The 14,420-nt window shown below is 44.7% G+C and overlaps 1 protein-coding gene across 1 annotated transcript in view; it reads right to left on the bottom strand.

The window, feature by feature from the left end:
* Window positions 1–11,030, bottom strand: part of LOC141201639 (uncharacterized) — a 34,560-nt gene extending 23,530 nt beyond the window's left edge. The window contains exon 1 of the mRNA XM_073663660.1: window positions 10,968–11,030. The gene's annotated coding sequence lies outside the window, so the exon portion shown is untranslated. The remainder of the gene's footprint in view (window positions 1–10,967) is intronic.
* Window positions 11,031–14,420: the final 3,390 nt, after the last annotated feature.

Here is a 14,420-nt window from a genome sequence, read left to right on the forward strand (position 1 = left end):
TATATCTGCCTCATTACAGGGAATCTTCCGTCATGGGTTCTTGCTGAATCACATATTTCAGAGATTTACACGGAAACTCTGGTGTAAGTGCTCAGCGCAGAGCGCAGGATAAATGTGTGCAGAGCCATACTGCGATCTTTGGGAGACATAATAAACAAATCAGTAGCAGGTGAAGAATTGGTTTTATTTATTTTTTTAAGCCGTTCCTAGTGTGATATAACTGATTAGATTACTTTATTCTTCGGGCCGGTGCGATTACAGAGATGCCAGATTTATATCGGGTTTTTATGACTGACAGCTGTCACACACTAAGAGACGCTTTTTTTTTGCAAAATCTAGTTTTTGCATCGCCATATTTTGAGAGCTATAATTTTTCCATATTTCGGTCGACAGAGTCATGTGATGGCTTGTTTTTTGCGGGACAAGTTGACATTTTTATTGGTACCATTTTTGGGTACGTGACATTTTTTGATCGCTTTCTATTCCGTTTTTTGGGAGGTAAAATTAACAAAAACCAACAATTCAGGAATTGTTTTTTGAGTTTTTTTTGTGCCGTTCTGCGTGTGGTAAAAGTGATCAGGCAGCGTTATTCTTCGGGTCAGTACGTTTACAGCGATACAACACTTACTGTATATTTTTTTATGTTTTGGCGCTTTTACACAATAAAACAATTTTATAGAAAAAATATTTTTTTTCCATTGCTTTATTCTGAGAGGTATAACTTTTTTATTTTTCGGCTGATGGAGCTGTATGGCGGCTTGTTTTTTGCGGAACAAGATGACATTTTCAGCGGTACTATTTTTATTTCCATTTTGCTTTTTGATCGCATTTTTTTCCACTTTATGTTTAGCGATATGAGGAAAAAGCATAGTTTTTTGCTCCGCTTTTTATTTTTATTACGGTGTGCACAGAAGGAGTTAATTAGTGTGACAGTTTTATAGCTCGGGTTGTTTCGGACGCGGCAATACCAAATATGTGTACTTTTTTTATTTTTGCATAAATATATGGATTTATCGGTTTAATATTTTATTTATTTATTTTAATTTATTTTGTATTTTTTTTTAACAGTTTCAAAACATTTTTTTTTACATTTTTACTTAGTCCCTGTATGGGACATTAATTTTTATTTTTCTGATCCCTGATCTCATGTAATGTAATAGACATATATTACATTATATGAGATCTTCACTGACTGTTTCACAGTCAGTCTCCTGCCTGGCATCAGCTGCATGCTGAGCCAGGCAGGACACCATATATGGCAGAGCTGGAGGCGGTCATGTGACCTCCAGCTGCCATAGCAACCCAAGGTCCTGAACGGAATCAGGGGTCGTCGGAGAGGTAAGTGGACGAACCCCTCTCCTCCTGCTGTCTTCTATATGCCGCGATCACTATAGATCGCGGCATATAGAAGACAGCAAAGGGTTAACATCACTGGGACCTGATATAATCAGGTCCCGATGATGTTCCCTGTCAGAGCTAAAGCTCTGCACCGCTCCCGCAGCGCTTGCAGGACCCGGGGGGTCCTGAGCGCAGCGAGACCACCCACCGTTTTTAAACGTCGGCGCTGCACAGAGCCCAGAAAGCGCGGACGTTTATCTACAGTGGGCGGTCGGGAAGCGGTTAAAATACAGTGTGCTCAGGACTGAACAGACACCCTAACGAGTAACCAGCCAAGGGTAGTAAAGGTATAGGTCTATTGAAGTACAAAATGGTATTAAAATTCATAAATGCACAATTCCAAATATAAAGAAAACTGGCACAGGGATAACCTTTTAGATTTATATAATCTGTTAAAAGGGGCAGACAGTGCTGCTATAATACCCAACAATTGGCCAGAAAAAAAGAGCAGGACTAGTAACCCTCATGGAATGTAGTGCCAGGGGATACTTCATCACGTCTGCTAGAGCATGTATTCCCTTGCTATGGAAAAGTAACACTATCCCGACAATCTCACTATGGTTCTCCAAAATAAATGAGATTATGCTAACGGACGAACTCCCCTCCATGATCAATAACTTCCATGATAAATTTTATAAAACATGGTTCTACTGGAGTTTAAATCTTCCGCTGATTACCTTGACCTCATAGGGGAAAACTAAGTCTATACTTCAGGAGCCTCTCTGACGTTACCCTAACCCTCTTACCCATACATCCCTTCCCCCACTTCCCTTTGTCTTTGTGTGTATTTGAGTTTTTGGTTTTAACTACTCGTTTTTTTCTTTTATAACCCTTATTTGTTAATCCACATGAATATGTAATGACTTAATGTTTAAGTCTGAGTCACCACGCTGTTATATCCTAAAACACCTTGAACCAATGTTCTACCAGACTCTACTTTGGATTGTGTTTACTTTTTTCATTTTCAAATGTTTTGGAAATACTGGTTACTGTTATGGTTACGTGGTCATGTTTGACCTACTACTTGTTGCACAACTAGTACCCGGTGTTTGTATTTGTATTTCCTTTTCAACACTTAACCCCTTTACCCCCGAGGGTGGTTTGCACGTTAATGACTGGGCCAATTTTTACAATTCTGACCACTGTCACTTTATGAGATAATTACTCTGGAACGCTTCAATGGATTCCCCTGATTATGAGAATGTTTTTTCGTGACATATTGTACTTCATGATAGTGGTAAAATTTCTTCGATATCACTTGCGTTTGTGAAAAAAATGGAAATTTGGCGAAAATTTTGAAAATTTTGCAATTTTCAAAATTTTAATTTTTATGCCCTTAAATCAGAGAGATATGTCACACAAAAGAGTTAATAAATAACATTTCCCACATGTCTACTTTACATCAGCACAATTTTGGAACCAAAATTTTTTTTTGCTAGGAAGCTATAAGGTTTAAAAGTTGATCAGCGATTTCTCATTTTTCCAACAAAATTTACAAAACCATTTTTTTAGTGACCACATCACATTTGAAGTAACTTTGAGGGGTCTTTATGACAGAAAATACCCAGAAGTGACACCATTCTAAAAACTGCACCCCTCAAGGTGCTCAAAACCACATTCAAGAACTTTATTAACCCTTCAGGTGCTTCACAGTAATTTTTGGAATGTGGAAGAAAAAAATTAACATTTAACTTTTTTCACAAAAATGTTACTTTAGACCCAAATTTTTTTATTTTTGCAGGGGTAACAGGAAAAAATGGACCCCAAGATTTGTTGTGCAATTTCCCCTGGGCACGCAGATACCCCATATGTGGGGAAAAACCACTGTTTTGGGCGCACAGCAGGGCTCGGAAGGGAAGGAGCACCATTTGACTTTTTGATTGTAAAATTTGCTTGAATAATTAGCGGACGCCATGTTGTGTTTGGAGAGCCCCTGATATGCCTAAACAGTGGAAACCCCCCACAAGTGACCCCATTTTGGAAACTAGACCCCCCTGGGAACTTATGTAGATGGGTGGTGAGCATTTTGAACCCCCAGGTGCTTCACAAATTAATCCGTAAAAATGAAAAAGTATTTTTTTTTTCACTTTTTCATTTTTACGAATTAATTTGTGACACACCTGTTTCAAGTGCTCACTATGCATCTAGATAGGTGCCTTGGGGGGTCTAGTTTCCAAAATGGGGTCACTTGTGGGGGAGCTCCAATGTTTAGACACACAGGGGCTCTCCAAACGCAACATGGTGTCCGCTAACAAATTGAATGGAAAATCCGCTCAAATTGTTAGCGGACACCATGTTGCGTTTGGAGAGCCCCTGTGTGCCTAAACATTGGAGCTCCCCCACAAGTGACCCCATTTTGGAAACTAGACCCCTCAAGGATTTTATCAAGGGGTATAGTGAACATTTTAAACCCAGAGGTACGACACAGAATTTGATAACATTAGGTCATCATATTGAATAAGTTGTCATTAGTCTTGAGCGCAAGTACTCGCTACTTGAGTTTGCATCGGGTACTTGGGTATGCACCATGTACTGCGTGTGCTCGAGTGACGTGCTCGAGTGACATGCTCGAGTCCCTGCCCCGCATGTTTCACGTTTATTAGACACCCAAAAAAAAACATGCGGGGATCGCTCGTGCATGGCAGGCAATCCCCGCAAAGTTTTTTTGGCCACGAAGCATATGGGGCGGAGACTCGAGCATGTCACTCAAATACCCACGATACTCAATGCATACCAGAGCACCCGATGCAAACTCAAGTAGCGAGCACTTGCGCTCAACACTAGTCGCCATATCGCCATCTTTTTTTCTTACTTTTGAAAAAAATCCCAACCCCATGACAACCCTAACCCTAACCCCAACCCCAACCCCAACCCCAACCCTAACCCCAGCCCTAACCCCAGCCCGAGAGTTTATTTTTTACGCCGTTCCTCGTGCAGTATAAGTGATTAGACGACTTTATTCTTCGGTTCGGTGCGATTACAGCGATACCAGAATCATATGGGGTTTTTATGATTGACAGCTGTCACACACTAAAAGACGCATTTTTTTGTAAAATCTAGTTTTTGCATCGCCATATTTTGAGAGCTAGAATTTTTCCAGATTTTGGCAGACAGTCATATGATGGCTTGTTTTTTGCGGGATGAGTTGATGTTTTTATTGGTGCCATTTTCAGGCACGTGACATTTTTTGATCGCTTTTTATTCCGATTTTTGGGAGGCAGAATAAACAAAAACCAACAATTCAGGAACTGTTTTTTTTAATTTTTTTATTCTGTTCCGCGTGTGGTAAAATTGATAAGGCAGCTTTATTCTTTGGGTTAGTACGTTTACAGCGGTACCACATTTATATAGTTTTTCTATGTTTTGGCGCTTTTACACAATAAAAGCTATTTTATAGAAAAAATTATTTTTTAGCATCGCTTTATTCTGAGAGCTATAACTTTTTTATTTTTCGGCTGATGGAGCTGTATGGCGGCTTGTTTTTTGCGGGACGAGATCAGCGGTAGTATTTTTATTTATATTCGTCTTTTTGATCGCGTGTTATTCCATTTTTTGTTTGGTGGTATGGTGATAAAGCATTGTTTTTAGCTTCGTTTTTATTTTTTTACCGTCTTCACTGAAGGGGTTAACTAGTGGGACAGTTTTATAGGTGAGGTCGTTCTGGACGCAGCGATACCAAATATGTGTACTTTTATTGTTTTTTTGGGGTTTTTTTTCATAATATTTATTGATGGGTACATTATATTTTTATTTTTGGTGGATTATTTTTTTTAGTTTTTTTTTAATATTTTTACAATTTTTTTTTTCACTTTCTGACAGTTTTTTAACTTGTTTACTTTGTCCCACTCTGGGACTTTAACTTTTTTTTCTCTGATCGCCTGGATGGCACAGGAATGAAGCACCATTCCTGTGCCATGCAGGCTGTCAGCGCTGGACACGGAGAAGATAATTTGGAAAAGCACTGCGTACGTCCAAAAAATCTTCCTGCTGTCTGGTGACCCGGATGTTGTCATGACGACATCGGCTCGTCATGGCAACATCCTGGAAGCCGCGGCAGACAGTGCTGGAGGCCGGAAGAGGAGGTGAGTATACGATCACCTCCCCTTAGCCACCGCAATGCTGCGATCGACTTTGATCGCAGCATTGCGGGGGTTAATGTGCTGGGAGCGGTGCGGGACCGCTCCCTGCACATAGCACCGGGTGTCAGCTGTGACAATCAGCTGACACCCGGCGGCAATCGCGCCCGCACAACCTGTGTGCGGGCGCGATCGCGATGACGTACTAATATGGCACAGGCTTTTAAAGCCAGTCCACAAACGCGTATTAGTACGTCATAGGTTGTAAAGGGGTTAAAAAAGATAAATTTATAAAGGATAATCAAGTCACATTGCGTTTGATATTTGTTTCTTGAAAAAAAACTCGGTGAAAGCTTTCTGCCTAGTGTAGAAGCCTTTTTGGATACAAAACTCAAACAAAATATGCAAAAGAATTTACAAAGTCTGGAGGATAGATCTCAGACATCAAAAAAACTAAGTTTGAAAGAGATTTCAAAGACTACGAGTCAAATTTAATTTACACATGGAAATGGAACAAACCAAGAGCTACTGTTTTGAAATACAGGTCACACAATAGGAAATAGAGGAGAGCGGAGGTCAGCTTCACAAATCCTAATGTGTCCATGGGTTCCTCTAATTATAATTCTCTGAGGACTTATCTGATGCATCAGTGGGATCAACTAAAGACAGATGGAACAAAAATAAATTCTCAAGTATTCCCCACAATTTAGCACAAAACAATAGGCCGGAAGATAGCTCAAATGTGCCCGGACATGTGCGTTCCATGCCGGAGTGTATCACGGTCTCTAATCTGTGAATACGCATGTCCGGAAGCATGCGTTCCACGCATATGGTATTGGATTGCATACCACCAACATAGAAAAATCCTATCTCTGAGATCAGCGTCATGGGAGACTAAAAACAAGTATTGCACATCCTCCCATCATGCAATAGGCATGTAGATCTACTTTATCACTACATAAAATATGGGATGATGGCCCACAGTATATTCCGAAATGATCAAATTTGACCCTTATTGCATAGAGATACACAAGGATCATCACACTTGTTAGTTACTAAATAGTATATGTGGGATATAACTGATAAGAAATAATTCTGATATAGAAGCTCAGATATCTTGATGAAGTAAAACAATATGTGAACCCCATTTACTGGGAACTGAGTAGCAATGGGTAGAGTATACAATCCAAAAATGTAATCCAGAATGGGGCTGTATTCACACAAAACAAGCACAGGAAATTAGCTCATTCAGTCCCTTAGTGGCTCGTGAATCCAGTCTGGAAATCCACTCACTTTCGTTTTTGAAGATACATGTATTGAGATCACCTCCTATCACATTGGGTTTAACCACCTCAATGATACAAAAGGAGATATCTCTGGTTTCACCTCGATGTACACTGTTCATGAGTCTCGCTAATGGGGTGTCCCGACCATGGCATATATCACCCAAATGCCCCCCACCCTCCTCCTAGACTCCCTCTTGGTCTTGCCTACATAATCTGTCCAAACACAAAAAAGAAAACAAGAACCGGCACCTTTGTACGGGGCAGAAAATTGGTCCAGGAATAGTGTACCGCTGTCTAGCCTGCATGTTGCTTTTAAAGTGATACAATAAAGGAGTATGGTTTACGGACCGGTGAGTGCTATCCTTTCTTCTTATTTGCTTACATGTTGCCTACATAATCTAGGGGGCAGGTGCATGTGGCCATATATACAAGTCCTGAGGTTTTACAGTTGAAATAACCCCTCTGAAAAAAGTTTTTATTCGTGGAGGAACTCAAGATTTACATGGTCTCACCCAATTACATGTACAACATTCTCCACATCTAAAGAAAAAGCAGATTCTTCTATCCAGCCAAGTCCCCTTGGGTGCAGGTTTTTTGTAGAAACTATGCACTAAATGGTCCCTAATTGACCAACCCTTTCTGAAAGTTATTGTGGGAGTAGATCACACAGCACCCTCCGAGCCGGGTCGGCCACAAGTATGTCCCAGTGTTTTCTGAAGATATTAAAGATACGGTCACTCTGATTGTCATAAGTTTTCTTACTCGTGTTATCCCATCTTTTTCTTGGTGTCTTGGTTAGGTATGGAGGAGTGTCTGTCTCTCCATTTTTCTGCAAACGATGATGTGGAATCCAAAATGTACCATGAGTACCCTATAATCCCTTAATCTGGTGTTCAGGTCTATTGCCTATATATTAAAATCTGTGACATTATGGCAGTACCTTCTCAACCATAAAAATTGACCCTTGAGTATTCCTGTTTTTATGGGGATGGGGTGGTGGCTATTCCACTTTAATAGTTTATTAGTGCTTGTAGGTTTATGGTAGATGAGTGTCCCTAGGGTCCCATCCCGTTCTATCTTGATTAGTACATCCAGGAAAGTCAACTGGTTATAATTAAACTCCGATGTAAATCTCAAGCCGACTCTATTGATGTTGAGTTCCCTGACAAATTCAAAAGACTGTTCACTCGTCCCTGACCAGATGATTAAAATGTAGTCAATATATTTGTACCATACCCAAATATATGAATGCCACCACTTATGTTCATCCCTGAATATTGTGGATTCCTCCCACCAGCCAAGGAATAGGTTAGCATACGAGGGGGCACAAGGGCTCCCCATCGCAGTACAGCTGAACTGGTGGAAGTACTTCCTGTCAAAAATAAAGAAGTTATGAGTAAGAGTGAATTTTAGAAGATCCTCCATAAAGTCATTATGTCTGCTACACTCTATCGATCTTGATTTCAATAAACGTCTTACTCCTCTGATACCATCCTCATGCGGTATACACTGTGTTCCTAATTATTATGCAAATAATATTTTCTCAGATTTTCCCAAATTACCTATATGAATTGCAGTCATTGTAATTTTCCAGTCAAATAACTATTAGAGTACAATTGAAAGGTTTTTTGTACAAACTGCCTATGATAACAGTATATTTTTAAAAAAATAAAACACTCAAACTGCACTCAAAATGCATGTTCCAAATTATTATGCACAGAAGAGTTTTCAACCTTTTCATTTTAATAAAGAACAAAAAAATGGTCATTTTTGAAATTATAAGCATTAGCAGGTTATTACACACTGAAATCAAACAGTTTTCAACTCAAAACTTTATTCTAGGTGATGTTACATTTGCACATAGGACCCCTTGTTCGAAAGGAGCTTCTGAACTCTCTCATTCATTGAATTTGTCAGGTTTTGGATGGTTTCTGCTTCAATTGTTTTGCATGAGGACAGAATACCCTCCCAGAGCAGTAGCTTAGATGTGAACTGCCTCCCGCCATCATAGACACTCCTTTTGATGATGCTCCAGAGGTTCTCAATGGGGTTGAGGTCAGGGGAGCATGGGGGCCACACCATAAGTTTGTCCCCTTTTATGCCCACAGCAGCCAGAGATGCAGATGTGTTATGTGCAGCATGAGACGGGGCATTATCATGCATGAAATGATCTCGATGGTCCAGATGGATGGAGTGGAGGATGGCTGGTTGATGGACACCCCATGCAAACACGGCTACGGCGCCAACAAGGAGGAGGTGGAGTAATGTTTTGGGCTGGAATCATGGGGAGAGAGATTGTCGGCCCTTTTAGGATCCCTGAAGGGGTGAAGATAAACTCCATAATGTATGTTGAGTTTCTCAAACAGCACTTCCTGCCATGGTTCAAGAAGAAGAACCGTGCATTCAGCAGCAAGATCATTTTCATGCATGATAATGCCCCGTCTCATGCTGCACATAACACATCTGCATCTCTGGCTGCTGTGGGCATAAAAGGGGACAAACTTATGGTGTGGCCCCCATGCTCCCCTGACCTCAACCCCATTGAGAACCTCTGGAGCATCATCAAAAGGAGTGTCTATGATGGCGGGAGGCAGTTCACATCTAAGCAACAGCTCTGGGAGGGTATTCTGTCCTCATGCAAAACAATTGAAGCAGAAACCATCCAAAACCTGACAAATTCAATGAATGAGAGAGTTCAGAAGCTCCTTTCGAACAAGGGGTCCTATGTGCAAATGTAACATCACCTAGAATAAAGTTTTGTGTTGAAAACGGTTTGATTTCCGTTTGTAATAACCTGCTAATGCTTATAATTTCAAAAATGACCATTTTTTGTTCTTTATTAAAATGAAAAGGTAGAAAACTCTTCTGTGCATTATAATTTGGAACATGCATTTTGAGCGCAGTTTGAGTGTTTTATTTTTTTTTAAATATACTGTTATCATAGGCAGTTTGTACAAAAAACCTTTCAATTGTACTCTAATAGTTATTTGACTGGAAAATTACAATGACTGCAATTCATATAGGTAATTTGGGAAAATCTGAGAAAATATTATTTGCATAATAATTAGGAACACAGTGTATTACTGTACAAAGCCTCGATATCTAGTAAGGCCTGCTCCCCTACATGCATGTATACATGCTCGGGGGTATACATGGAGGGGAGCAGGCAAAGGAAAACCAATTCCAGAGGGATTATTCCAACTGCAGGACCTCAGGTGGTACTGTGAGAACATTATACTGTGTGGGGGCATCATACATACTGCATAAGGGGCATAATGGGGGCATTACACTGTATGGGGGCATCATACATATTGCATAAGGTGCATAATGGGGGCATTACACTGTGTGGGGGCATCATACATACTGCATAAAGGGCATAATGGAGGCATTACACTGTGTGGGGGCATCATACATCCTGTATAAGGGGCATAATGGGGGCATTACACTGTGTTGGGGCATCATACATACTGCATAAGGGGCATAATGGGGGCATTACACTGTGTGGGGGGCATCATACATCCTGCATAAGGGGCATAATGGGGGCATTACACTGTGTGTAGGCATCATACATCCTGCATAAGGGGCATAATGGGGGCATTGCACTGTGTGGGGGCATCATACATCCTGCATAAGGGGCATAATGGGGAAATTACACTGTGTGGGGGCAACATACATCCCGCATAAGGGTCATAATGGGGGCATTACACTGTGTGGGGGCATCATACATACCGCATAAGGGGCATAATGGGGGCATTACACTGTGTGGGGGCATCATACATAATGCATAAGGGGCATAATGGAGGCATTAGACTGTGGGGGCATCATACATACTGCATAAGGGGCATTACACTGTGGGGGCATCATACATCCTGCATAAGGGGCATAATGGGGGCATTACACTGTGGGGGGGCATCATACATACTGCATAAGGGGCATAATGGGGGCATTACACTGTGGGGGGCATCATACATACTGTATAAGGGGCATAATGGGGGCATTACACTGTGGGGCCAGTAAAGGGGCCCTGTACTATGAGAACAATATGTTTCCTCCCTTCCTGTCTCCATAGTTGGGTCGCATGTATCTATTACAGGAAACAGAACAAAAACCTTATTATTCTCATAAAGGGGCAACACAAGACCCCAAAAGAGTCTCGGTGCTGAAGGGGTTAATGCCCCCTGCGCCCAGTAATGGGGTCTCCACATACCTCCACCTGCAGAGCCGCCACCACATATATGGCTGCTCTGTGCGCACAGGAGCTGTGATGAGGTCACAGGAGGGGAGGAGTCAGGGGTCACATGATCAGGGGCCTCAGTGGATGCAGGACTCTGCTGTGCTGGTTGTCATGGTGCTGGATGAGCTGAAGTTTATGTGTGGGGTCAGGAGGGATTTACAGTGTGGATGTAGCAGAGCCGTGTGTGTACGAGGCGTATGGAGCGGAGCCGCGTGTGTACGAGGTGTACGGAGCAGCGCCGCGTGTGTACGAGGCGTACGGAGCAGAGCCGCGTGTGTACGAGGTGTACAGAGCAGAGCCGCGCGTGTACGAGGTGTACGGAGCGGAGCCGCGTGTGTACGAGGTGTACGGAGCAGAGCCATGTATGTACGAGGTGTACGGAGCGGAGCCGCGTGTGTACGAGGTGTACGGAGCAGAGCCATGTGTGTACGAGGTGTACGGAGCGGAGCCGCGTGTGTACGAGGTGTACGGAGCGGAGCCGCGTGTGTACGAGGCGTACGGAGCGGAGCCGCGCGTGTACGAGGCGTACGGAGCGGAGCCGCGCGTGTACGAGGCGTACGAAGCGGAGCCGCGCGTGTACGAGGCGTACGGAGCAGAGCCGCGTGTGTACGAGGCGTACGGAGCAGAGCCGCGTGTGTACTAGGCGTACGGAGTGGAGCCGCGCGTGTACGAGGCGTACGGAGCGGAGCCGCGCGTGTACGAGGCGGAGCTGCGCGTGTACGAGGTGGACGGAACGGAGCCGCGCGTGTACGAGGTGGACGGAGCGGAGCCGCGTGTGTACGAGGTGTACGGAGCGGAGCCGCGTGTGTACGAGGTGTACGGAGCGGAGCCGCGCGTCTATGAGGTGTACGGAGCGGAGCCGCGCGTCTATGAGGTGTACGGAGCGGAGCCGCGCGTGTACAAGGTGTACGGAGCGGAGCCGCGCATGTACGAGGTGTACGGAGCGGAGCCGCGCGTGTACGAGGCGTCCGGAGCGGAGCTGCGCGTGTACGAGGCGTCCGGAGCGGAGCCGCGCGTGTACGAGGCGTATGGAGCGGAGCCGCGCGTGTACAAGGTGTACGGAGCGGAGCCGCGTGTGTACGAGGTGTACGGAGCAGAGACACTCGTGTACGAGGTGTACGGAGCGGAGCCGTGTGTGTATGGAGCGGAGCCGTGTGTGTACGAGGTGTACGGAGCAGAGCCGTGTGTGTACGATGTGTACGGAGCGGAGTCGTGTGTGTATGGAGCGGAGCCGCACGTCTATGAGGTGTACCGAGCGGAGCCGTGTGTGTACGAGGTGTATGGAGCAGAGCCGTGTGTGTATGGAGCGGAGCCGCGCATGTACGAGGTGTACGGAGTGGAGCCGCGTGTGTGAGGTTTTTCCCTCATATCTTTACCATTTGGCGGTGTGACAATAATATTACATTTGTTCACCTACCATGCCGGCAAGTCCTGTATTAGGCAGTTACACCCACCGCTCACTGCTGAATATTGGTTCCTAGGCAGTTCACTCTGCTGGTGTCCAGTTTGTTGCTCCTGTTATACCTCGCACTCATGTCTCTGACTCTTCCACCAGCTGCTGCGGTCCTGGGGACTACCAGTGAGTAGTACCCGATGTCTACCAGCAGCCCATCCTATCCTCTCCACCAGAGGCTCTAGTGAAGACCTGGTAGACACCTGGTTATGGCCCTCCAGGGTAAGCTCGGCCCGTGGCCCTGGGGGTCCACATCCACCAGCATTACACCAAGTAACTGTGTGTACAATTACGGTGGCACAGCCTAATCATAGGTATAGGGGAATCTCCGCAGATGACCACGCTGTTCCTGAAAATCCCTATACAATGATTAAGGCCACATTCACATGTTCAGTATTTGGTCAGTATTTTACAATAAATTTTGTAAGCCAAAACCTATTCTTTATTAGTGTTGAGCCACCCCCGTAGTGTTCGAGTTCGGTTCGGTTCGTCGAACACCCGTGTGTTCGCCGAACTGTTCGTCGAACTGTTCGTCGAACACCTTCGAACACCGTTAAAACCAATGGCAGACAAACAAAAACACATAGAAAACACCTTCAAAGGTGTCCAAAAGCTGACAAACTGCTCAGAAGACACAACTAACACATGGAAAAGTGACAAGTACATATAGTCATGCGAAAAGAAAAGAGGTGGAGGAGTAAAAGGAGGGGGAGACACAGATATAGGCATGTCATGCCCTTCTAAAATCCAAAAAGTGAGAAGCCGACACGGCCAGTCCGTTCCTGCCTGTGCCACCTCTGTGTCGCCGGGTTTGTGCCAGAGCCGCGGTGGACCCTGACGGCCAGCCCCCCTATCCCAATACTGGTGCCTGTCCGCCGGTGGGTCGAGGCCCCCCACGGTGGGGGGGGGGAGTAACACCTGCAGAAGAAAGACCATCTTCCAGCCAAACTAAGATGTCGACTTCTTTTCGTGGACAATGTGATACGATCCCATTCTTACGGACACGCCCATCGCTACAAATTCTAGATGAGGCACAAAAACAGCAGGTGCTTCAACGGATATCAAGTGCTCCTTCAAGTGGGCTCTCCATCACCTCAATTTCAACATCACAAATACTCCAGTCCTCAGAGGTGTCACCCCAATCGCACTTGCTTCCTCACAGCTCCCAAGTCTCCAGCTGCCCGTCTGAGTATGGGGTAACACAGATGGCTGAGTCTGCCCAGCTGTTTACTCATACTATAGCCTGGGAAACGGAGGTCTGCTCCAGAGCTTCTGTTAATCCAGATGAGGAAATGATCTGATCCGATGCCCAGAATCTTTATAAGTTGGATCCAGGACCAGATGAAGAAGGTTCTGAGCATAATGTAGACCCTTGTTCCCAAACTGTTACTCCTGTTGGTGGAGACAATGATGAAGACGATGATGAGACTCAAATACCTGATTGGAGCGACAACTTGACTTTTCGGTCAGGGCAGGAAGAGGTTGGCTCTGAGGGCGACGGGTGTGATAACACACAGGGTGATGATGACGAGGTTGGAGATCCCACTTACTGTCAACCCACAGTCAGACAGTCGATGAGGTCAGCAGAGGAGGTGGAGGAGGATGTGACTAGCCCTGGGGATGGGGATGACTCGGTACCCGGGCATTTGCCTGGCCTTGGGGATGTCGCGGTGGTCGGCTCCCTGGCCCGTACCCTGGGGTCTCTCTTTAAAAGGGTGGATAATTGTTAATTTTATAAGAGTTCATGACGCCACCTGTGGTATCTGGTGACAAGCACCAGCGCTGCAGCAGTCCACTGAGGCCGGTGATAAGGCAGCTCGATGGTATAGCTCCCCACAGGTGGAGCTAGGTCTCAGGGCAGCGTATGCAGGGGGAATGCAGGACAGGCGAGACCCAGCTGGGTCAGAGCAAGAACGGGAACGGACACGGTAGTCACTTCAGTACCTTTTACTGGTGGAAATTCAGGCACATCC

Source organism: Phyllobates terribilis, unplaced genomic scaffold (genome assembly GCF_046119375.1).
Source record: "Phyllobates terribilis strain yellow unplaced genomic scaffold, ASM4611937v1 Scaffold_120__1_contigs__length_5212024, whole genome shotgun sequence".
Lineage (NCBI taxonomy): Eukaryota > Metazoa > Chordata > Amphibia > Anura > Dendrobatidae > Phyllobates > Phyllobates terribilis.